General features: G+C 46.6%; 1 long non-coding RNA gene across 1 annotated transcript; it reads left to right on the top strand.

Moving 5' to 3' along the window:
* The first annotated feature begins 20,804 nt into the window (after nucleotides 1-20,804).
* Nucleotides 20,805-22,604, top strand: LOC117560044. The gene is made up of 3 exons (XR_004571107.1): nucleotides 20,805-20,909; nucleotides 21,042-21,274; nucleotides 21,502-22,604. It is a non-coding gene; the product is annotated as an uncharacterized LOC117560044 (long non-coding RNA).
* The last annotated feature ends 3,704 nt before the right edge of the window (nucleotides 22,605-26,308 follow it).

Raw genomic sequence — 26,308 nt, forward strand, 5'->3', positions numbered from 1 at the left:
GGACCTGCAGGTTTCTGGGAGTTTGTTCCAGATGTTTGGAGCATAATAACTGAACGCTGCTTTACCATGTTTAGTTCTGACTCTGGGGACAGAAAGCTGACCAGTCCCTGAAGACCTGAGAGATCTGGATGGTTCATAATTTAGCAGGAGGTCAGAAATGTATTTTGGGCCTAAACCATTCAGTGCTTTATAAACCAGCAGCAGTATTTTGAAATCTATTCTGTGACACACAGGAAGCCAGTGTAAAGACTTCAGAACAGGAGTGATGTGATCCACTTTCTTAGTGTTAGTGAGGACTCGAGCAGCGGCGTTCTGAATTAGCTGCAGCTTCCTAATAGATTTTTTAGTGAGACCTGTGAAGACACCATTGCAGTAGTCCAGTCTACTGAAGATAAAAGCATGGACAAGTTTTTCCAAATCCTGCTGTGACATTAGTCTTTTAATCCTAGATATATTCTTTAGGTGATAGTAGGCTGATTTAGTAACAGTTTTAATGTGACTGTTGAAACTCAGGTCAGAGTCCATGACTACACCTAGATTTCTGGCTTTATCTGTTGTTTTGAACATTGCACACTGAAGCTCAGCGCTAACTTTTATACGTTCTGCCTTGGCTCCAAAAACCATTACCTCAGTTTTATCTTTGTTTAATTGGAGAAAGTTCTGACACATCCAGTCATTGATTTGTTCAATGCACTTACTCAGTGTTTGAATTGGAGCATAGTCTCCTGGTGAAATTGTTACGTAAATTTGTGTGTCATCTGCATAGCTATGGTAACTTATTTTGTTGTTCTTCATTATCTGAGCCAGTGGTAGCATGTAGATGTTAAAGAGAAGAGGCCCCAAGATGGAGCCTTGAGGAACCCCACATGTCATATTTGTCAACTCAGATGTGTATTTACCTATAGAAACAAAGTTGTTTCTGTCCTTTAAGTAGGATTCAAACCAATTCAGAACTGTTTCCGAAAGTCCCACCCAGTTCTCCAGTCGGTCTAGTAATATGCTGTGGTCAACAGTGTCAAACGCAGCACTGAGATCTAATAATACTAACACTGAAGTTCTGCCACTGTCTGTGTTTAAGTGGATGTCATTAAAGACCTTTACAAGAGCAGTCTCAGTGCTGTGGTTTGGACGAAAGCCTGACTGGAACACATCAAAACAGTCATTTAAATGCAAGAAATTACTCAACTGTTGAAAAACAACTTTTTCAATGATTTTACCTAGAAATGGGAGGTTTGATATGGGCCTGTAATTGTTCATTACTGAAGCATCTAGATTATTCTTTTTTAAGAGCGGTTTAATGACTGCAGTTTTCAGGGCCTGTGGAAAAATACCTGAGTGAAGAGATTTGTTTACTATATGAAGTAGATCTGAGGCCATGCAAGGCAAAACATCTTTGAAAAATCCTGTTGGAATAATATCAAGGCAGCAGGAGGAGGATTTCAGCAGTTGAATAATGTCCTCTAGGTTTTTATCATTAATCTGATGGAATTGTGTCATGATGTCTGAATTGATGTTAAGTGGAGATAGGGACAACACATTTACTGTTCCTGATGCAGAGGCACTGACTGCTTGTCTGATTTTCTGAATTTTGTCAGTGAAAAAGGAGGCAAAATCATTGCACGCCCTGGTGGATAGAAATTCAGAGGCTACTGACACTGGGGGGTTAGTTAGTCTGTCGACGGTAGCAAACAAGGCACGTGCGTTGTTTTTGTTTTTGGTAATGATGTCAGAGAAGAACGATTGTCGTGCGTTTTTCAATTCCAAATTATAGAGGCCAAGTCTCTCTTTATAGATTTCAAAGTGAACCTGGAGATTTGTTTTTCGCCACCTGCGTTCAGCTTTTCGACATTCTCTTTTTTCTGTTTTCACGGTCATGGCCTTTCTCCATGGAGATATTTTCTTGCCAGACACTTCCTTTACCTTAGTTGGAGCAATGGCATCTATAACATTTTTAATTTTTGAATTAAAATGATCTACTAGCTCATTTACTGAGATGTTGGCAGGGGCAAGTGTGGAAGAGAAATTCTGAGTAAACATTTCCCTAGTGTTTTCAGTTAAATATCGCTTTGTGGTTACCTCTTTTTGAACATTTTTGTGAACAGAAATAGAGCTCTCAAAGAAAACACAGGAATGGTCAGAGAGTGCAACATCAGTCACCACAACCTTAGAGATATTCAGACCCTTTGAGATCATTAAGTCCAGAGTGTGCCCCTTATTGTGCGTGGGCTCCGTCACATGCTGAGTCAGTCCATAGCTATCAAGAACACAAAACAGTTCTTTAGCCCCTCTGTCCTGGGGGTTGTCAACATGGATGTTAAAATCACCAACAATGACTAGACGGTCAAAGTCAATACACACTATAGACAGCAGTTCAGTAAAGTCATCAAAAAAGCTTGCACAGTATTTGGGTGGTCTATAGATATTTAGGAACAGAGCTCGAGAGGAGCATTTCAGCCGGAGGGCCACATATTCAAAAGAATCAAAGTTTCCATAAGATGTCTTCCTGCATTGAAGGGCATCATTGAACAGAATAGCAACTCCACCCCCTTTCTTATGCATTCTTTCCTGACTCATAAAACTGAAGTTGGGAGGGGTTGATTCGATAAGAACAGCTGCACTGTTATTTTGTTCAATCCAAGTTTCTGTTAAAAACATAAAATCGAGATTGTGCTCAGTGATAAAATCATTGATTAAAAATGTTTTTCCTGCTAAAGACCTGACATTTAATAAAGCTAGTTTAAGTTTGTTAAACACACTATCAGTCATGTTTTTTGTAACAAGCTGTGGCTGACATGCAATCACTGCTAAATTAGATACACTCACACAAACGTTTGAGCGCTTCCTGTTTCTATGATTCACCGCTCTTAATCTATTACCTATCAACACAGATATCGGCAAAGCTACTGGCAGGCAGGGCCCCGACATGTCCTTGAAAGAGTTGAGAGTGCCATACGCCCTTGAGCCTGGACCCATCACATATCAGTAAGAGTTTGTTGTGTTTTGTACACACACATCCTTATCAGGCTTCGGAGACTGCAGAAGCCCCCTCGAAGGGAGGGGAGGTGGTCGACGTAGGCACGGTGATGGAGACGGGCTAGATGGTGCGGGGGTAGAGGACATGCTGCCAGGGGGGGGAGGTGATTGACGTAGGCGCGGTGATGAGGACGGGGGAGATGGTGCGCGTCTCCGCGGTGATTTTGGTGGGCGTCGTTGAGGAGCGGGGGTAAAGGACATGGTGCCAGCCCTGCGTATCGCCTTCGTTTGGTCTTTGAACTCCAGGAAGGAATCGGTGCCAACCCTCTGTATCTCCTTTGTGTGTTCATCGATCTCCAGGAGGGTGGGCGAGGGTGAAAGGGTGAACGGAGTATCCTCAAAGGCGTTGACAGGGGGGGGGGGGCAGTGGAGACTCCTCCATGTGTCTCATATGTCTCCCATAATCAGAACATTCCTCAGGCGGGTGCAGTGATAATTCTTCAGGGTTCTTTAAAGCAGGGTTGTGTTATGAGCTCAATATGAATTTACTGTAACTACCATACAGCTAGAACAACTGAAACAGTGAGGACTCTTTAAAGCAGGGTTGTGTTATGAGCTCAATATGAAGCCACTGTAACTAACATACAGCTAGCACAACTGAAACAGTGAGGACTCTTTAAAGCAGGGTTGTGTTATGAGCTCAATATGAAGCCACTGTAACTACCATACAGCTAGCACAACTGAAACAGTGAGGACTCTTTAAAGCAGGGTTGTGTTATGAGCTCAATATGAAGCTACTGTAACTACCATACAGCTAGCACAACTGAAACAGTGAGGACTCTTTAAAGCAGGGTTGTGTTATGAGCTCAATATGAAGCCACTGTAACTACCATACAGCTAGCACAACTGAAACAGTGAGGACTCTTTAAAGCAGGGTTGCCAACTTTGGGTTCCTGGCTGGAGTGAGATGTTGATATCATGGGTTTAATTACACATGCGCACTAAATGACTGCTATCGTGTCAGTAGCGGGACCTTAGCATATAGGATATACAATATATACAAATACACAATATTGGACACAGACTATAAAGGGCACACAGTTTCCTTCACTAATGAATGTCAAACACATGTTTGTTTCCACTGTTTTATTGTGTGCCTGTCGCGATAAGCAATTCATTGACTTATCGGCGCCAGAGTATTTTTGTTGGGTAATCTATGGTAGGGCTAACCCAGAGCCATATAATAGAAGAGTTATAACAACGGAAGTCCAAAAACGGTTATCGTCACGTGGTTCATGTAGACGAGGATCGTTCCCCGGAAGTTCATGGCGGGCAATGTGAATGCATTGATAACAGGAGATAGAACTACGGTTTTTGGTAATTATTAGTGAATAAAGGTTTTGATTTGCAATATTTATACAACAAATCGATATGTGTATGTATTTACATCAATATGTTTTAAAAAATAAAATCGAATTTGCTAATATTAAGTGATAATATTAGGATTAGTGTGAACAACTAGTTTACATGTTAGGCTGCCTTGGTTAAAGAGCCTGTTGCTGTTTATTTATAGCTTTGAATTCTTTAAAATCAATATTACATTACATTACATTGCATTTAGCTGACGCTTTTATCCAAAGCGACTTACAATAAGTGCGTTCGACCAACAAAATACAAACTTGAAGAAAACAGAATCATATAAATACATCAGGTTTCATAGAGCCAAACATTTCAAGTGCTACTCAACTGGCTTTAGGTAAGCCAGTCCTTTATTAGTATAAAAGTGCTTTGTTAATAGTTCTATCGCTCGAAGTGGAGTCGAAAGAGATGAGTTTTCAGTCTGGAAGGTGTGTAAGCTTTCTGCTGTCCTGATGTCAATGGGGAGCTCATTCCACCATTTTGGAGCCAGGATAGCAAACCCACGTGTTTTTGCTGATGGGAACTTGGGTCCCCCTCGCAGCGAGGGTGCAGCGAGCCGTTTGGTTAATGCAGAGCGGAGTGCACGTGCTGGGGTGTACGGTTTAACCATGTCCTGGATGTAGGAAGGGCCAGATCCATTCGCAGCATGGTAAGCAAGTACCAGTGTCTTGAAGTGGATTCTAGCAGTTACCGGAAGCCAGTGAAGGGAGCGGAGGAGCGGAGTGGTGTGGGAACATTTAGGAAGGTTGAAGACCAGACGAGCCGCTGCATTCTGGATGAGCTGCAGAGGTCGGATGGCACATGCAGGTAGACCAGCCAGGAGGGAGTTGCAGTTGTCTAGGCGTGAGATGACGAGAGCCTGGACCAGAACCTGAGTCGCTTTCTGAGTCAGCTGGGGACGTATCTTCCTGATGTTGTAAAGCGTGTATCTGCAGCAACGGGTTGTAGCAGCGATGTTTGCAGTGAAGGACAGGTTGTTATCTAGGGTCACACCCAGATTCCTTGCAGTCTGAGTCGGGGAAACAACTGAGGTGCCGATGTTGATTGTTAGGTCAAGAGTGGGACAATCTTTTCCCGGGAGGAAGAGCAGCTCAGTCTTGTCAAGGTTGAGCTTGAGGTGATGAGCAGAGATCCACTGAGAGATGTCAGCTAGACAAGCAGAGATGCGTACAACGACCTGGGTCTCTGAGCGGGGGAAGGACAGAATTAATTGGGTGTCGTCAGCGTAGCAGTGGTATGAAAAACCATGCGGGCTAATGACTGATCCGAGCGAGTTTGTGTACAAGGAGAAGAGGAGGGGACCAAGAACAGAGCCCTGAGGGACCCCTGTAGTTAATTGACAAGGGTCGGACTCGGACCCTCTCCAAGTCACCCTGTAGGTACGGTCTTTCAGGTATGAGGTGAGGATGGAAAGTGCAGAGCCTGAAACTCCAAGTTCTTGGAGAGTGCGAAGGAGGATCTGATGATTCACCGTGTCGAATGCAGCAGACAGGTCCAACAGGATGATGACAGAGGAGAGGGATGCAGTTTTGGCAGTGTGCAGTTCCTCCGTGACAGCAATGAGAGCAGTTTCTGTGGAGTGACTTGCCTTGAAACCAGACTGGTGTGGATCCAGAAGGTTGTTCTGATTGAGATAACAGGAGAGTTGTTTAAAGACAGCGCGTTCAAGTGATTTAGACAGGAACGGGAGGAGAGAGACAGGCCTGTAGTTTATAACATCTGACGGGTTGAGAGTGGTTTCTTTAGGAGAGGGCTTTACTCTTGCCTCCTTGAGACTGTTTGGAAAGTGACCAGAAGTTAGAGAAGTGTTGATGAAATGGGTGAGAAACGGTAGAATATCAGGAGCGATAGTCTGAAGGAGGTTTGAAGGGATAGGGTCCAGAGGACAGGTGGTAGGGCGGGCAGAGGTAATGAGGGTAAGAACCTCACTTGGAGAGAGAGGGGAAAAGGAGGTTAGTGTGTTGGTGGAAGGAGGGTCTGGTGACCCAGCGGTGAGTAAAGGTGAGTCAGAAAAAGAAGAGCGAATATCATCAACCTTTTTTTCAAAGTGGTTAACAAAGTCGCTTGACAGAAGTGAGGAGGGGGAAGGGGCTTTGGGAGGGTCCAGGAGGGAGGAGAAGATGGAAAATAGTTTTTTAGGATTGGAATAGGAAGATTGGATCTTATCTTGAAAGAAAGTGCTTTTTGCCTGAGAGATCGAAGCAGAGAAAGAGGAGAGGAGAGCTTGATAGGTTAGGAGGTCGTCACGGTGTTTGGATTTCCACCATTTCCGCTCTGCTGCCCTAAGGACGGTTCCATTAGCACGCAGTGCATCATTTAGCCAGGGAGCAGGAGGGGACTGACGAGCCTGCCGAGATGTGAGAGGACAGAGAGAGTCCAGAGAGGATGAGAGAGTAGAGAGGAGAGTTTCTGCAGCAGAGTTTGGAGGTAGGAGTTCGAACGAGTCAGAGGAAGGGAGGGCTGAGAGCACCGACGAGGCAAAGGTAGAGGGGGAGAGGGAACGAAGGTTACGGCGGACAGGTGCAGGATGGGAAGAGATTAGTTTGTTATGTTTGGAAAGGGGTAGAGAGAATGAAATGAAGAAGTGATCGGATGTGTGGAGCGGGTTTACAGAGAGGTTAGAAGTAGCGCAGTTCCTTGAGAATATGAGATCAAGGACATTGCCAGCTTTATGAGTCGGTGGGGACGGAGACAGTGAGAAAGCAAAGGCGGTTAACAGAGATGTTAGTTCGTCTATCTTCCCCGTCTGGAGGTTGAAGTCTCCGAGAAGTACAGCGGGAGGGCCAGTTTCAGGGATGAGTGAGAGGAGATGATCTAATTCCTCCAATAAGTCCCCCAAGGCGCCTGGTGGACGGTAGAGAACAACAATGGTTAACTGTATAGGATGGGTTACTGTGACGGCATGGAATTCAAAGGTGGAAGGAGTGAAGTTAGGTAGCTTGAAGAGGGAAAAGCTCCATTTGGGAGATAGCAGGAGACCAGTGCCACCTCCTCTGCCAGTGGGTCTGGGTGTATGTGAGAAGGAATATGCTGTGGAGAGAGCTGCTGGGGTGGATGTGTTGGATGGAGTAATCCAGGTCTCAGTGAGAGCAAGGAAATTCAGAGACTGCAGGGAGGCGTAGCCAGAGATGAAGTCAGCCTTAGGAACAGCTGACTGGCAGTTCCACAGGCCACCAGAAACTAGATGTTGGATCTCAGTGGAGCATGTGGGATAGACGAGAGCAGGCCGGTCATAGCGATTACGAGATGCACGGGGCCAGTGATAATTGCGAGAAGACACATGAACAGGAATGGAGAAAATACACATGATTATAGCATGAGGGGCTAAACAACCAAATAAAATAAAACACCAGCGATACTTAGCTCAATCAGAGTAGGATTTGCCTCCTCTTTGCCTCCCTTGTGACTCCCGCAGGACTCCAATGTCTTTGTCAGTCTTACTCCCGCAGGACTCCAATGTCTTTGTCAGTCTTTGTCAGTCTGACGCTCCAGGAAAGTGCTACCTAAAATGGACACCTGATTGCTGAGTTCTCACAGCTGTGGGGCCACGCCCCTTTAATTAGTTAACTCTGCAGCTGGTGGCCCTCAAAAGGAAATCTAGACTGGCTTCCTCCTGATTTGTTATTGTCTTTTAAGTCAATTACATTAAACCCTAAGTTATAAAGTTATGAGTTTAACCCTTAATACAGTTACACCTACTCAATAAAGCTCTTAGTATTCTACAAATGTTTAAATCAAAGTTAACCCTAGTAGTCAGTTAGTTCACTTTTAAGGTTTCAGTCAAATGACTTTTCCCACGTTTCTGCCTGACAGATGCTGTAGCGGTTTTGAGTTTTGAAATCACAATTCCAGTCAGATCAACTACAGAGCATTGATACAGAGTACACACACTGAAACAGAGAAGTCTACAAACACAGTGTTACTCACACAATTCTAGAAGTCTCCAGTAGCTTTCTTGTCAAAATCGAGTTGCACACAATATTATCTTCTTAAACTTGTATGGTAGTCAGGAGCATCACTTTCTAATGTTTATTGATACATTTAGAGGGAGGGGATCTAAAGTAATGCTTTAAAATTCAGATTAGATTAATGTCTACCATTTTCTTAAATTCATGGTAGTTTTAGTAACCATGGTAATTGAGGACACAAGTTATCTAAATGACTAATGTCATCTTTATGGCTTTCAGAAAGGACAGGTGACTATCAAAGGACTAGCAGCAGCAGCAGCAGCATGATGATGATGATGATGATGATGATGATGATGATGATGATGATGATGATGATGATGATGATGATGATGATGATGATGATGATGATGATGATGATGATGATGATGATGTTAAATGTGTTGTTTTAGGAACATCCATTGCAAATACATGGAATTCAATAAACATTGAATAGCATAGCATGCAGTTTGTCTGTGCCTTTTCCTCCGTGTTGTCCTGGTTTGCTGTGCTGCCTCCTAGTCTCCACCTTGGTTTGCTGTGCTGCCTCCTAGTCACCACCATGGTTTGCTGTGCTGCCTCCTAGTCTCCACCATGGTTTGCTGTGCTGCCTCCTAGTCTCCACCATGGTGTGCTGTGCTGCCTCCTAGTCTCCACCATGGTTTGCTGTGCTGCCTCCTAGTCTCCACCATGGTTTGCTGTGCTGCCTCCTAGTCTCCACCATGGTGTGCTGTGCTGCCTCCTAGTATCCACCATGGTTTGCTGTGCTGCCTCCTAGTCTCCACCATGGTGTGCTGTGCTGCCTCCTAGTATCCACCATGGTTTGCTGTGCTGCCTCCTAGTCGCCACCATGGTGTGCTGTGCTGCCTCCTAGTCTCCACCATGGTTTGCTGTGCTGCCTCCTAGTCTCCACCATGGTGTGCTGTGCTGCCTCCTAGTCGCCACCATGGTGTGCTGTGCTGCCTCCTAGTCTCCACCATGGTTTGCTGTGCTGCCTCCTAGTCTCCACCATGGTTTGCTGTGCTGCCTCCTAGTCTCCACCTTGGTTTGCTGTGCTGCCTCCTAGTCTCCACCCTGGTTTGCTGTGCTGCCTCCTAGTCTCCACCTTGGTTTGCTGTGCTGCCTCCTAGTCTCCACCTTGGTTTGCTGTGCTGCCTCCTAGTCTCCACCTTGGTTTGCTGTGCTGCCTCCTAGTCTCCACCTTGGTTTGCTGTGCTGCCTCCTAGTCGCCACCATGGTTTGCTGTGCTGCCTCCTAGTCTCCACCATGGTTTGCTGTGCTGCCTCCTAGTCTCCACCATGGTTTGCTGTGCTGCCTCCTAGTCGCCACCATGGTTTGCTGTGCTGCCTCCTAGTCTCCACCATGGTGTGCTGTGCTGCCTCCTAGTCTCCACCATGGTTTGCTGTGCTGCCTCCTAGTCGCCACCATGGTTTGCTGTGCTGCCTCCTAGTCGCCACCATGGTTTGCTGTGCTGCCTCCTAGTCGCCACCATGGTTTGCTGTGCTGCCTCCTAGTCTCCACCATGGTTTGCTGTGCTGCCTCCTAGTCTCCACCATGGTTTGCTGTGCTGCCTCCTAGTCGCCACCATGGTTTTCTGTGCTGCCTCCTAGTCTCCACCATGGTTTGCTGTGCTGCCTCCTAGTCGCCACCATGGTTTGCTGTGCTGCCTCCTAGTCTCTACCATGGTGTGCTGTGCTGCCTCCTAGTCTCCACCATGGTTTGCTGTGCTGCCTCCTAGTCGCCACCATGGTTTGCTGTGCTGCCTCCTAGTCTCCACCATGGTGTGCTGTGCTGCCTCCTAGTCGCCACCATGGTTTGCTGTGCTGCCTCCTAGTCTCCACCATGGTTTGCTGTGCTGCCTCCTAGTCTCCACCATGGTTTGCTGTGCTGCCTCCTAGTCTCCACCATGGTTTGCTGTGCTGCCTCCTAGTCTCCACCATGGTTTGCTGTGCTGCCTCCTAGTCTCCACCATGGTTTGCTGTGCTGCCTCCTAGTCTCCACCATGGTTTGCTGTGCTGCCTCCTAGTCGCCACCATGGTTTGCTGTGCTGCCTCCTAGTCGCCACCATGGTTTGCTGTGCTGCCTCCTAGTCTCCACCATGGTTTGCTGTGCTGCCTCCTAGTCTCCACCATGGTTTGCTGTGCTGCCTCCTAGTCTCCACCATGGTTTGCTGTGCTGCCTCCTAGTCTCCACCATGGTTTGCTGTGCTGCCTCCTAGTCGCCACCATGGTTTTCTGTGCTGCCTCCTAGTCTCCACCATGGTTTGCTGTGCTGCCTCCTAGTCGCCACCATGGTTTGCTGTGCTGCCTCCTAGTCTCTACCATGGTGTGCTGTGCTGCCTCCTAGTCTCCACCATGGTTTGCTGTGCTGCCTCCTAGTCTCCACCATGGTTTGCTGTGCTGCCTCCTAGTCGCCACCATGGTTTGCTGTGCTGCCTCCTAGTCTCCACCATGGTGTGCTGTGCTGCCTCCTAGTCGCCACCATGGTTTGCTGTGCTGCCTCCTAGTCTCCACCATGGTTTGCTGTGCTGCCTCCTAGTCTCCACCATGGTTTGCTGTGCTGCCTCCTAGTCTCCACCATGGTTTGCTGTGCTGCCTCCTAGTCTCCACCATGGTTTGCTGTGCTGCCTCCTAGTCTCCACCATGGTTTGCTGTGCTGCCTCCTAGTCGCCACCATGGTTTGCTGTGCTGCCTCCTAGTATCCACCATGGTTTGCTGTACTGCCTCCTAGTCTCCACCATGGTTTGCTGTGCTGCCTCCTAGTCTCCACCATGGTTTGCTGTGCTGCCTCCTAGTCTCCACCATGGTTTGCTGTGCTGCCTCCTAGTCGCCACCATGGTTTGCTGTGCTGCCTCCTAGTCTCCACCATGGTTTGCTGTGCTGCCTCCTAGTCTCCACCATGGTTTGCTGTGCTGCCTCCTAGTCTCCACCATGGTTTGCTGTGCTGCCTCCTAGTCTCCACCATGGTGTGCTGTGCTGCCTCCTAGTCTCCACCATGGTTTGCTGTGCTGCCTGGGGATGCTCCAATCGCTCAGAGAAAGGAGTACGAATGTACGGCTTCCCCACTGACACAGAGCGGAGGACAAAATGGCTGGCTCAAGTCAGCAGGAGCAATTTCACGACCAACAGCAACAACATATGTGATTTAATTATATACAAACACTGCATTTGCACTTTTTCACAAAACGAAAACCACACCATTGGGAAAGCTTAATGTTTTGTTTAATACAAAAAAACAGGGAAAGGCTTGAAAAACACAGAGTTGAGACTGAGGGTGCAGGGTGAGGGTCTCAGTGCAGGTATTCAGGCTCCATTGAATCCCCCTCTGGTTCTTGTGCTGAAAGAGGGAGTAACAGACAGGAGAAAGGGTTATACACACCTATATAACACACCTATTGGATGGGAAATTGCCTTGGGGAGATAAGGTGTGGTCTTTGTTCCCAACTGAAGTTATGGAACTTTATTATTTGTGAGTTTAACAAAGTATGACAAATGGCATCAGTAACAGATGTGATATTAATTTCTATAAAGTTGTCTCACATTCTTGGTCATATTGTATATACAGTATGTAATGAGTATAACATGTCCAGTAAGTATAAAGTGTTTCCTAATACTGTGTATTCAACCACTATGGGATATGTATGTGGGCAGACAAAACTGAGTTGTTCTGTGTGTGAAGTAACCTCAAGTCACTCCGCAGGCACATTTTGATGCAGACCAGTTAGTCAAGACAACAAAGGGCAAGACTAGACTGAGAGCAGAGGCTATACCCACCATCTCCGTGCATCGCCCTGTGGTCAAAAAGAGAAGGGCCCCTGCACCACGATTCACCCCGGGACCTGTATCTACAAAGCCCATAGCTCATGATCACAGCTATAGTGTGAAAGGTGACACAGGTATAATAAGTATGAACTCTTAGTAACAAAAGTAATATTTCTTATTTTTAAGTGGTATAATGTTTAAAATGTTCGAACATTTACAGTGCCATGTCTTCTACTTACATTAGTCTCAAAGATTGAGGGAAGAAGGGATGAGGAGGGAAGAAGGGATGAGGAGACAGAGAGGGTGAAGAAAGAGAGGACTAGTGAGGAGAGACAGGGAGGGCGGACACCACCCACTCAGCCAGCAGCCAGTCAGCATACGAGGGAACCAGCAGCCAGTCAGCATACGAGGGAACCAGCAGCCAGTCAGCATACGAGGGAACCAGCAGCCAGTCAGCATACGAGGGAACCAGCAGCCAGTCAGCATACGAGGGAACCAGCAGCCAGTCAGCATACGAGGGAACCAGCAGCCAGTCAGCATACGAGGGAACCAGCAGCCAGTCAGCATACCAGGGAACCAGCAGCCAGTCAGCATACCGGGGAACCAGCAGCCAGTCAGCATACGAGGGAACCAGCAGCCAGTCAGCATACCAGGGAACCAGCAGCCAGTCAGCATACCAGGGAACCAGCAGCCAGTCAGCATACGAGGGAACCAGCAGCCAGTCAGCATACGAGGGAACCAGCAGCCAGTCAGCATACGAGGGAACCAGCAGCCAGTCAGCATACCAGGGAACCAGCAGCCAGTCAGCATACCAGGGAACCAGCAGCCAGTCAGCATACCGGGGAACCAGCAGCCAGTCAGCATACGAGGGAACCAGCAGCCAGTCAGCATACGAGGGAACCAGCAGCCAGTCAGCATACCAGGGAACCATCAGCCAGTCAGCATACCAGGGAACCAGCAGCCAGTCAGCATACGAGGGAACCAGCAGCCAGTCAGCATACCAGGGAACCAGCAGCCAGTCAGCATACCAGGGAACCAGCAGCCAGTCAGCATACCAGGGAACCAGCAGCCAGTCAGCATACCAGGGAACCAGCAGCCAGTCAGCATACCGGGGAACCAGCAGCCAGTCAGCATACCAGGGAACCAGCAGCCAGTCAGCATACCGGGGAACCAGCAGCCAGTCAGCATACCGGGGAACCAGCAGCCAGTCAGCATACCGGGGAACCAGCAGCCAGTCAGCATACCGGGGAACCAGCAGCCAGTCAGCATACCGGGGAACCAGCAGCCAGTCAGCATACCGGGGAACCAGCAGCCAGTCAGTATACCAGGGAACCAGCAGCCAGTCAGCATACCGGGGAACCAGCAGCCAGTCAGCATACCGGGGAAGCAGCAGCCAGTCAGCATACCGGGGAACCAGCAGCCAGTCAGCATACCAGGGAACCAGCAGCCAGTCAGCATACCGGGGAACCAGCAGCCAGTCAGCATACGAGGGAACCAGCAGCCAGTCAGCATACCAGGGAACCAGCAGCCAGTCAGCATACCAGGGAACCAGCAGCCAGTCAGCATACCAGGGAACCAGCAGCCAGTCAGCATACCGGGGAACCAGCAGCCAGTCAGCATACCGGGGAACCAGCAGCCAGTCAGCATACCAGGGAACCAGCAGCCAGTCAGCATACCGGGGAACCAGCAGCCAGTCAGCATACCGGGGAAGCAGCAGCCAGTCAGCATACCGGGGAACCAGCAGCCAGTCAGCATACCAGGGAACCAGCAGCCAGTCAGCATACCAGGGAACCAGCAGCCAGTCAGCATACCAGGGAACCAGCAGCCAGTCAGCATACCGGGGAACCAGCAGCCAGTCAGCATACCGGGGAACCAGCAGCCAGTCAGCATACCGGGGAACCAGCAGCCAGTCAGCATACCGGGGAACCAGCAGCCAGTCAGCATACGAGGGAACCAGCAGCCAGTCAGCATACCAGGGAACCAGCAGCCAGTCAGCATACGAGGGAACCAGCAGCCAGTCAGTATACCAGGGAACCAGCAGCCAGTCAGCATACCGGGGAACCAGCAGCCAGTCAGCATACGAGGGAACCAGCAGCCAGTCAGCATACCAGGGAACCAGCAGCCAGTCAGCATACCAGGGAACCAGCAGCCAGTCAGCATACCAGGGAACCAGCAGCCAGTCAGCATACCAGGGAACCAGCAGCCAGTCAGCATACCAGGGAACCAGCAGCCAGTCAAACAGATCTATTAAAAAAAATAAAGAGCCAAGAAGGAATCACCAAAAAAGCAAAGGCTGCACTAAGAAAATAAAGAAGGAAAATGCAGCTCTCAAGAAAACAATGAAAATTAGGGACAACAAATTTAAGAAAACTTTTTCAAAAGACCAACTGAAGGCATTAGGCAGACTCACCACAAAGGGGATGCAATGGAGCAATGAGACAATTAAGAAGGCTTTAAAAATGTGCTTTGCTGCCGGACCAACAGGTTACAACACTCTGCAGGAATTGCAGATTCCCCTTCCAGGAATAAGGACACTGCAAAGAAGGATGCAATGTGTTAAGTTTGAGCCTGGTGTGTTGACAGAGGTCTTTGATTTCCTAAAATTGAAGGCAGATAGATTGACTGACCTTGAAAGGGAGTGTGTGTTGACCTTGGATGAAATGGCAATCACACCAAGTGTGGAGTTAGACATGATTACAGGCAAACTGTACGGTGATGTGACTTTACCAGGTCACACAGGGGTGGCAACACATGCTTGTGTGTTTATGTTGGCTGGAAACACAACACGTGGAAGCAAGTAGTGGCATATCATTACACTGGCAATTCTACCAATGGAGCAGAGTACAGGCCAATCATTATTGAGATAATACAGAGGGCAGCATCCATAGGGCTACATGTGCTTGATGTCACCACCGACATGGGTAGCCCTTACTGAGCCATGTGGAAATCCTTTGGGGTCGACCAAAATAAAACATCGGTGCCACATCCAGCAACACCAGACAGGAAGCTTTATTTCATGCCCAATGTCCCACTTCTGGTAAAACATCTAAAAAGTGCCCTTGTCCGTGGGCAGGTCTTCATAATTCCTGAGGATGTTGTAAACAGGGAGAACCTCCCCTCTAACGAGGTTTCAGTGGTCCCCATTAAGGACTTATTGACCTTTCAGGAAGGGATGGCCTTAAAAATAGCTCCCCATCTTTCAGCTGCAGCCATCGAGCCAAGTGACTTTGATAAGATGAAGGTTGGTCTTGCTCTAAATGTATTCAGTAAGGCTACAAGTGCTGGGCTGAAATACATGGTGCAGCAAGAAAACCGCCCTCTGTCCTACCTGACGACAGCGTGGTTCCTGGAGCAGGTTGATCGTTGGTTTGATCTGATGTCATCTTGCCATCCAATTACAGCCCTGAGCAGGCTCAAGATGGAGGAGTACGAAAAGGCCATCACCTTCCTCCAGAACATCGTCCATCTGTTTCGTGGGATGAAGATCGGTCAAAAGGGAGGTTGGAAGCCTGTTCAAACAGGGGTGATAATGGCAACAACATCAATTGTGGCCATACAGGAGGAGATGCTAACACGAGGATCCAGGTTTGTGTTAACGTCAAGGTTCACACAAGACTGCCTTGAAAATACCTTCAGCTGTGTGAGGTCTAAAAATCCTGTCCCAACTCCAGTGGAATTCCATCATGCACTGAGAATCATATCTGTGGGGCAGTTCCTCACCACCATCAGCTCTGGGAGCTACCAGGAAGTCCACAGTAGCTTTGTGGCAGACTTCCTGGACACAGGGGAGCCAAAAATCACTCCATCAGTCAGAGTGGAACAGCTGATGGCGGTGAACAGAGCAGCAGCACCTGACCTCACAAACTGAGAAATGTATTCTCTTCCATCTTGCAGGCTGCATCGTCCACAAAGTCATCAAGTTGGCCAGCATCTGTGAAAAATGCAAAATTGCAACAGAGCACAATGATGAGAGTCCTTCTGGTGACAACAGCTTGTTAGTGGACTTGAAAGACTTCAAGGCAGGTGCTCTTTGTCGTCCCTCCCAAGAAGCCTTTGACTTCATTCACCAAATTGAGGAACTATTTAGGACCAAGACTGGTTCCTCCCTCATGCAGCTCCCCAACGCAGTGGTGTCTTGGAGCAAGAAGCTCAGGCCCTCTCCAGCAGGCTTCCGTCATGCTGTGGAGTACAACAAAAACTCGTAAAAAGATTCATACGGCTGAGGCTGAGAATTGAGGCCAAACAAATCAGAAATGACAGAAAACAAATTAAATTAAAAGATGGCCATTTTGGAAGCAAGAGCCAATCCAAAATGGTGAAAAGGAACAACAGCAGCCAAGCTCCAACATCCAGCAACCCCCAAACAGATCCACAGCTGCAATCATTTACATTAGCCGTTGCAATGGAAATATTTGGACTAAACATTGCTCTTCCACCTGCCAGCACCCAGCTAACATCACTGCCCCTCCACCCGTAACATCACTGCCCCTCCACCTGCCAACATCACTGCCCTCCACCTGCCAGCACCCAGCTAACATCACTGCCCCTCCACCCATAACATCACTGCCCCTCCACCTGCCAACATCACTGCCCTCCACCTGCCAGCACCCAGCTAACATTACTGCCCCTCCACCTGCCAGCACCCAGCTAACATCACTGCCCCTCCACCTGCCAACATCACTGCCCTCCACCTGCCAGCACCCAGCTAACATCACTGACCCTCCACCTACCAGCACCCAGCTAACATCACTGCCCCTCCACCCATAACATCACTGCCCCTCCACCTGCCAACATCACTGCCCTCCACCTGCCAGCACCCAGCTAACATCACTGCCCCTCCACCCATAACATCACTGCCCCTCCACCTGCCAACATCACTGCCCTCCACCTGCCAGCACCCAGCTAACATCACTGCCCCTCCACCTGCCAACATCACTGCCCTCCACCTGCCAGCACCCAGCTAACATCACTGCCCCTCCACCCGTAACATCACTGCCCTCCACCTGCCAGCACCCAGCTAACATCACTGCCCCTCCACCCGTAACATCACTGCCCCTCCACCTGCCAACATCACTGCCCTCCACCTGCCACCACCTGCCAACATCACTGCCCTCCACCTGCCAGCACCCAGCTAACATCACTGCCCCTCCACCCGTAACATCACTGCCCCTCCACCTGCCAACATCACTGCCCTCCACCTGCCAGCACCCAGCTAACATCACTGCCCCTCCACCTGCCAGCACCCAGCCAGAGGAGCGCAAACAACAAAAACAAGCAAGGTGTCCCGTCATGTACCTGGAAGTTTGGGTTGGCAAAATGGAGTAAGAGAGGGACTTGAAAACCCTTGGTGGCTCTCTACTCATGTTGTTACAGTTGTCTTGGTTACAGTTCTCAAGTTTTTTTTTGCCATTTCCTCATCTTTAGAAAATATGAAATAACAAATTTAAGTGAAATCAACTTCTTCTCTGGAGAACAAACTTTGATTTCTCTGTCTTGTGAGTTTGCAGTCTTGCAGTTTTGCTCCTCCACCTGTAACATCACTGCCCCTCCACCTGCCATACAGTAGGTTACTAACAAGATTACTTATATAATACAGTGATAGAATACATGTTTAGTATGCTTACTTATATAAAACAGTAGTATTAAACTTACCTTGTGTTTTCACTCTCACTTAAGTCCCTCTCCCTTTGCCATCAATCCAAAATCAGCTGAGCTGCAACATAATACAGACAGGTAATACAGGGTTGCCAACTCTCACGCATCTGGCGTGTGACACACGCTTTCACTCTCAATCTCACGCTCTCACGCTGCCCAAACTATTCTCACGCCAAAAACAAGATGAACCGGCGATAGTTTTTGGTTAGTTATTTACAATGTTGAGTTGACAGTTGCTCAAGCTGTCGATCCGCTCCCTCCCCGCCCCCACCACTCTTAACGATGTTAACAGACAGCAGAGCAGTGGGAGACGGTTGGTCAATCCCCGACACGTATTGCGCATGCGCAGATCTAAGATCCAGGCCAAAATAGAGTCAAAGGTATATGAGAGTGAGAGTGTGTTAATTAATATATTTGGCAGTTTGGAGTAAGTCTAGATTTGTTTGTGTGTGTGTGTTTCATGTATAGGCCTCTCACGATAATTAATTTTGTTGGATACATTTTCCCGGAAATTATTGCGATAAACGATAATATTGTCGGCACCGTTGTATGACCATTTTAGACCACTGACATAATGTTAATATATAATAATAATATAATAATGATAATATATAATAATATAATAATAATTCAAGTACATCCTTTCAAACTGCTAGTCACATCCCCATGTAAATGGCAATTTATCGAGTTCATTTTTGTTTATCGTACAATAAATCAATTAATTGCTTATCGCAACAGGCACACAATAAAACAGTGGAAACAAACATGTGTTTGACTTTCATTAGTGAATGAAACTTTGTGCCCTTTATAGTCTGTATCCAATAGTGTGTATTTGTATATATTGTATATATATCCTATATATGCTAAGGTCCCGCTACTGACACGAAAGCAGTCATTTATTGCGCATAGGTGTAATTAAACCCATGATATCAACATCTCACTCCAGCCAGGTACCCAAAGTTGGCAACCCTGGGTAATAATCAACATAATCACAAGGACACAATATGGCTCTGCTAAAAACACTCACTCTTACATGCACCAAAGTTATATTTATCTAATATTTAACTCCCTCCACCCCCGCATGCAATCCCGTTTAGAAGCCCCTCTTCTCTAATTCAACAACGTTGGACGAAATGACATTAAGAGAACGGAATTTACAATTAAAAGGCTGTTCAACGTCTGTTGCTAACTTGCTTCGGTATCCTAGCTTAATCTGTTATCTGTAAACGTTCCCTAAATCCAGGGGCGGCGCCAGGGGGGAGCTAGGGGGTGCTGAAGCACCCCCCAGGATTGCCAAAGCACCCCCTAAGCACCCCCAAGAAATATGTGTTTTTTTTTTTTTTTTCGAAAATTATTATTATTATTTTTATTAAATTAAATTAGAAATATTATTGATTACATCAATGCATATGTGAAAGAAACACATTTTTGACCAAAAACATAAAGCCAACACAGGTGATATGATTAGGCCAATGGTCAGCACCCATTCGATTTTTGACCTACCCATAGGCTAAATTACTTTGTGACACTTGATTGACTTCCTGTTAGCTAGAGCGCCAAATGATTTGCTAACAGCAAAGTGAAAAATTGATCGTTTTTTAGTCCTTAAACGTCCACATGTGGATACTCAATCAAAACCAACTGAAAGCGAGAGGGATTCTGCACATAATAGGCCTCGTGAGTACAAGTAGCTTACTTCTGGGTCTCTGTGTTTCATTCAAGCCCTGCTCTGTGTGTGAGTGTGTGTGTGTGTGTGTGTGTGTGTGTGTGTGTGTGTGTGTGTGTGTGTGTGTGTGTGTGTGTGTGTGTGTGTGTGTGTGTGTGTGTGTGTGTGCGTGTGTGTGTGTGTGGCACGAGCCATTTTGTGTGCGTGCGTGCGCGAGCGAGCGAGAGAGCTCGCCTCGCGCACCAGTGGGTATCTACCGGAGATCGTTGTGGTTAGCATCTGGTGCTAGCTAGCCAAGCTAATGGATATAAGGAGCTTTTTCAACAACAAGGTGGAGGGAGAACTCTCTCCTGTCAGACGGAGAGTCTCAGGTAACCTCAACTCAGGTGAAGTAAAGGACTCTCTCAGTGTTTAGATAGTTAACTTTAGTCTAGTTATCTCAGTGGGTCTCAAACGGTTTGTTTTAAAAGGGGAGTGATTTGTAAAATATCTATAAAGAAATAGAAAATCTGTTGACAGTTCTGTTTCGTATGGGTGTTGAGATGTATCCATAGATCTCTTAATGTTGCTCTCAAAGTGCACCAGATTGATGCTTTTAACTTAAATATGTAACAACAAATCTTCCCGGGGGAGCTAGCCCCCGGACCCCCCTAGAGGAGGTGAGGACCCTCCTAGAGGAGGTGAGGTCCGCTCCCCACTTGTAAAAATAGCACTTTACCCCTGCCTATATGCCGTGAGCTGATTATCGAGCCTTCATTGTAACAGTCGCGGGTGCACTGTGTGTGTGTGCGTGCGTGGGGAGTGTTGCAGTAGAAAATTCAACTGTAGCGCTGGTGCATTAATGGGAAACCCTAAATGTTTGAGCACCCTCTATGAAACGTCAAGCTACCCCACAGCACCCCCTAGAGAAAATCTCTGGCGCCGCCACTGCCTAAATCTACTAATTTAGGGATCATCCACTGACATCCTTTAATACACATGTTCAATTGAATCAGATGTACTGATAATATCCGCAATATAAATCTTTAAACTTCTTCTTACCTTTAAAAGTCCGTCACGAACGGTCTATTATGCTGCAACTCTACAGCTCTGCTAGCCTTGGCGCTAACTTCCGGGGAACGATTGAGAGGCTCCACGATCCGCCATTGCTGTATAAAAGTGGTCCATAGCTTGGTTTCACGTGACGTCACACCGTTGCGTTCCTTTGGCGCGAAATTCTATTGGAGGTCAGGAAGTAATTTTCTACAGAGGATCTAGCTGCTGTTACCATTGTGAAAATGCCGGTGTGTTATGTAGTTTACGGTTGTTCCAATCGATCCGGCCGAGAGAAAAACAAGAGGTTTTACCGAGTGCCGAAGGTTGTCGTCCATAAAGCTGAGCAATTTAAGCTAACCGAAGAACGCCGGAAAAAATGGCTTTCAAACCTACATCTGCGGTCGGGAGGAGCAGAGTCGTCTAATGCACGGGTCTGCAGCGACCACTTCATCAGAGGTATTAGCTAACTTGGTTTTTGTGGCTTTGTTTAGGTATTATTGGGTTGTGGTTAAATGCGTATTTACTTAGTAATACTGATCATGTTTAAGTTACCTGTAGTCTAATATGGACTTTGTTGGGACTTTTTAGGGTGCCCTAGCGCTTTGGGTGACGTTGAGTCGGTAGACTGGGCTCCCACTGTTAGCCTCGGTTACCACACAACAAGTAAGCCCAGATCAGAGGCATCTCTTCGACGAGAGCAGAGGATGGAGCTCAAGGAAGACCAACAAAGACAATCAGAATGTGCAGAGGCTTTGTTGGATCTCCGGCAGACAACCGAGAGCCCAGAACCGACGCAGCCCCCGTCTGACAGCCCCCGTCTGGTAAATTAACCACCAGCATTATTATTAAATATTACAAATGTGATTGTCAGAAAATCAATGCAAACTTTGAATTAGGTTTAGAAAATAGAGCACTAATTTGAGAATCTGCAATAATTGGAACAGAGAACTGGCATGTCTGTAAAAAGGTTGTCAAAAAGATAACTTCACATTCATATTTGACTATTTTAAATAACTAATTATGCTTGCTACTGCTATATTGTATGCAGATGCAGGATGCCAGACTGATTTAACGATGGAGGACATCGAGAGGATGGAGGATGTTCTGAGACAGAACACAACAGAGCTGGGAGATCTTCGGACAAAGGCACTGGACACAAAGTTCAACCAGGAGTCCTTTGAGAAGAACGAAGAGAAAACAAAGTTTTACACCGGGCTCCCCAACTTCTTAGTTTTACTTCAGGTTTTTCAACTGTGCAAGCCCTACATCACCTGTGGCCCTATGTCTGTGCTCTCCAAATTTGAACAGTTCATTTTAGTTTGGCTGAGGCTGAGACTAAATCTCCCTCTGAAAGATTTGGCTTTCAGGTTCAACATCTCTCTCTCCACTGCTTCTAGAATTTGGCATAAGTTAATTGACATACTTCACGAGAGTACAGAATTTATAATTGAGTGGCCAGAGCGACATGTACTTCAAGCAACAATGCCAATGGGATTCAGACAGGCATTTGGATGTAGAGTTGCTGTGATTGTTGACTGTTTTTATTGAGAGGCCCTCTAATTTACTAGCTAGAGCACAAACATGGTCCAACTACAAGCATCACCATACTGTTACATTTCTGATTGGTGTTGCTCCCCAAGGCTATGTTACCTACATATCTTGTGCCTGGGGAGGAAGAGTTAGTGATAAACAGATCACAATACAGAGTGGGCTCCTAAAAAACCTGTTACCTGGAGATATTGTCCTAGCAGACCGTGGGTTCGATATTGCCGATAGTGTGGGATTTGACTGTGCTTCACTAAAGATGCCTGCATTCACCAGGGGGAAAAGTCAGCTGTCAGCATACGAGGTGGAAGAGACAAGAAAAATAGCTAATGTGCGTATTCATGTTGAAAGAGTCATAGGATTAGTCAGAAGAAAATATCAGATTCTGCAAAGCAGGGCTGTGCCCATAGAGCACATGCTAACAAAACCAGGTGAGGCACTAGCATTAATTGACAAGATTGGGGTTATTTGCTGTGCTTTGTCTAATCTGTCAGTGTCTGTCGTCCCATTGGAGTAAAGTCATGGAGCTGTAGTCTTGTAAATAAGAAACCATGTATTATTCAGTATCATTTAATCTTTTCAGTAAACATCTTTTTGTGTTGAAAATTGTGTAGCCCTACTCAATATACAACTTTCATCTACATTCAGGCTTAATTCATTCAACAATATTCTAGAGATGACAATTGGTCTGGTGACGCTCCCATGTATGGCCATTGTAAATGTAAATAAGAAACCATGTATTATTCAGTCTTAGTATCATTTAATCTTTTCAGTAAACATCTTTTTTACAATAGCAATATATCACACAGCCCTACTTCCTCTAGTGAGTGTGGTCAGTGAATATGAAGGTGCTGTAATGCAGGTTAAAGAGCTGCCACTGTGCAAATGTTACGTTCCCTTGTAAATATAGGGGTACAAAGGGAAGTAGCGACACACAACATAACCGGCCGAGAGAAAAAGGAGAGGAAACTGATCTCTGACGCCATAAAGTGGTCTTTTAATTAACACAACGAAAAAGGGCTCACCAGCCAACTTGTCAAACAAAGCTTAAGATAAGGGGAGAGCGACTGCAACCTTCCTCATGTCCTATATGGAGGCGCTGATTGGAGATTGGGAGCACCTGGGGAGATCAGAGGGAGAGAGAAAAAGACACCCACACACACCCAAACACCAGCACCCACTACGGCACGTAATAATAATGCAACAAGGAGAGAACCACAACTTCCGGGACCAGGACAGACCACAGGTGCTGGTAATCACGCCTTCTCTCCCTCCTGATCATCTTGCAACTGAAACTGAAAAATGGAACAGCAGACAGGGAGAGGAGGCTTTTAGTCACCTGATAGTTATGCACTAACATGTTCTTGTGGAAAAAAATGAGCACACCAACTCTTTATGACTTTAACTTTCCCCTTGTAAGTTGCTGTCCCAACACTTCAGGGAGAACACATAGTCTGAAGAAACGCTCAACTCTGGGAATGATGTTGTCCCACAGGTCCACATCACGCACAATTCTCTCTACAAAGAGGTCATTTTTAGTCCAGACAACAAAGTCGCAGTAGTCAACATCAACGAGGTGGAGCTGAGCCTGTATTTGATGGTAGTAGGCATGTCTCCTGTCCAGCTTCACAGTGCCCCCATCGTTGACGAGACAGAAGCCCTGTTCTCCAGCACACAGGCGAAGATTGGCCTCCTCTTGTTTGCTGTGTGGGCACTAAAAGTTCAATGAAAAGAAAAGTAATATATTGTACTGTAAATAAGTGTCTGCAGCTCAAAATGTATTGGGAGAGGATCCCCAGACTCAGGATCACGTCACAATCCTATACTTACCCGCTTTACTGTAGCACAATACTGAACAAATAACTTACCTTTATCTCACAGATACCAGTTCCATGGCAGGTGCACGTGACACCTCCGTCTGGACACACACACACACACACACACACACACACACACACACACACACACACACACACACACACACACACACTTTTTATGCATTGAATATTTTGTGAATCATGTTTTGTAATGATAATGAATTCAGTTATAAGTTACTTGTACTGTAACTTACTGATATACGTGATATAATCAGCGTATACCACGGGTAGAATTGTAAGTTACTTTTCACAACAAGTCGGTATCCCTCCGCGTCTGAGAAAAACTGTATACAGTTTGCTTTTCTGATTGGCTCCCTAATCCCTAATAAATACCTTGTTGCAGCTGTAGAGAACTTGTATGCCTCTGGGTAGCATATGGACTTGATCAAGGACTTTGATGGCTGTGCAAGACTAGTCTGTAGAACCTGCTTCAGTCTTGAGGCTGTGATCCTTCCTGCTCTTTGGCTAAACCATATTGCTGATAAGCTCTGGTTTCTGGTCTCCTCCTCTACTGCCTGGACCTGTGGCTGTGTCAGCTCTTCCTGTCTGAAGTCCTGGCATGCATTCTGCAACTCTGTTGGGGATAGCATCTCTGGTGTCCTATACTGAGGTAGTGGCTTAGGTAGCTTGCTCACAGATTTAGGGACACATTCTCTGTAATATGGTTCCCTGGACATCAGTGCAGCACTTCTTGGGGAATTTCTGCTCAAAGTCTTGAAAAACTGCATATACCTCTCTGATCCTCGCTCCAATTTTGAACCCTGGACTGTGGGACGCTGAAATGTGTGCTTCTTACCTGTCCTTCCAGCAATGGCATCATCCAGTTTTTGCTTTTTGGATTTTGCGGATGAAAAGTCTATCATCGCAACTGGAGCAGCAGGAATGTGCACATGTGAGAGACAGACCAACATGTATGTGAACATACATGTAGGTGCAGTGTAACAATGAGACAGGCAAGGACGGCATGAACAGCTGACTGACCACTGGGGTCTGAATACCTTTTTGACATGTGATGGCATTAGCCACTTGCACTTCTCAGTGGTGCAGGATGCAGTCTCTCTCATCTTCACACCTGCTTCGATTGCAAACAGAACTGCTCCAACATGTGAGCAGGATTCTGACAAACGGTATAGACAGAGACATACTAGAATAACTAGATTGATCGTAAAAGCTAGTAATGGTATAACATGAATATTATAGCAGGCATTATTTTGTCTGAGCTTAAGTGTTGTGTCAAATATGCTTTGGGTTGGGATATTTATGTTATGACTCACCCAGCCATACAGTTACAGTGTGCTGTAACAACCTCTCCATCTTCTTTAGCTACAATCCACGTTTTTAATGGTGTTTCTCCAGACCTCTGGGAATGGTTGACCTACACAATTGAAGCTCCAGTTCACAACTTGCGAGTTGGTAACATACATTTAACAACATCACAAGCAACACATAACCAGATGGTCTTGGTAAAGAGGTTGTTTTTAATATTAACCTCAACATAGAGTGATATAAACAACGTGCAGGCTGTTCAAAGGCTCTGAGCTGTCTATACACACAAAACACAATATATCCTAAGCTAAACACATAACAAACATACACACACAACACACTCACAGGCCAGTTAATGCTGAAGGCAAGGCGACAGCCGTAACACTGCCTTACATGAGTCCATGTAGCTAAAGTTAGCTAGCTAGATGTCTCCTAATAATGCTACTTAGAGGTAAGAAGGTATAGGTAGTTAACACTCACCCGGGCAAAAACAAGGCGACATTTGTTTAATGCCTCTTTGGTGCCGAGGTCATTCACCCATCCACACACGAAGTAGTTGAAAGCTTCCAGGCTTTTATACGCTTTCATCTGGCTAGCCGTGTAGTAGGAGGTATGAAGGACGAGGTAGCTGGTGATATCCATCGCCTCGACAGCGGGCAAATCGGATAAATCACGAGAAAAGTCGTTTTTTTTCAGCTGATACGGATCGTATCCGATGTGTGCTGTGATTTTTTCACGATATCTGCGGCGTGCAGGTTCATTTAATTGTTTGACATAGTCGGTGTCCTCCATGATTCCTGCGTTGATGAATGATTGCGTTTTCACTTCCTGACCTCCACTTGAATTTCGCGCGTCATAGAAGTCACGTGACTGAAACCAAGCTTTGGAGTGAACGGAGATGACGTAACTCTTCTATTATATGGCTCTGGGCCAACCATAGACTGTATATATAAAGGGGCCAACCCATACAGTGGTGGGGCTCAAGTCAGTATTTGAAATGTAATTACATACACGCTATATCGCCCCCTTGACAGTGAAACGCCACGCGGGAGGTTTAGATTATTTCCCCGTCTCAATCCAAATGGAACTGTATGAAATCAAAAGGCACATTTGTCTTGTAGTAAATAAAAAGGGCGACCTGGAGCCAATCCTGCAACTTCCCCACAG

This window comes from Gymnodraco acuticeps, unplaced genomic scaffold, assembly GCF_902827175.1.
Source record: "Gymnodraco acuticeps unplaced genomic scaffold, fGymAcu1.1, whole genome shotgun sequence".
Taxonomy (NCBI): domain Eukaryota; kingdom Metazoa; phylum Chordata; class Actinopteri; order Perciformes; family Bathydraconidae; genus Gymnodraco; species Gymnodraco acuticeps.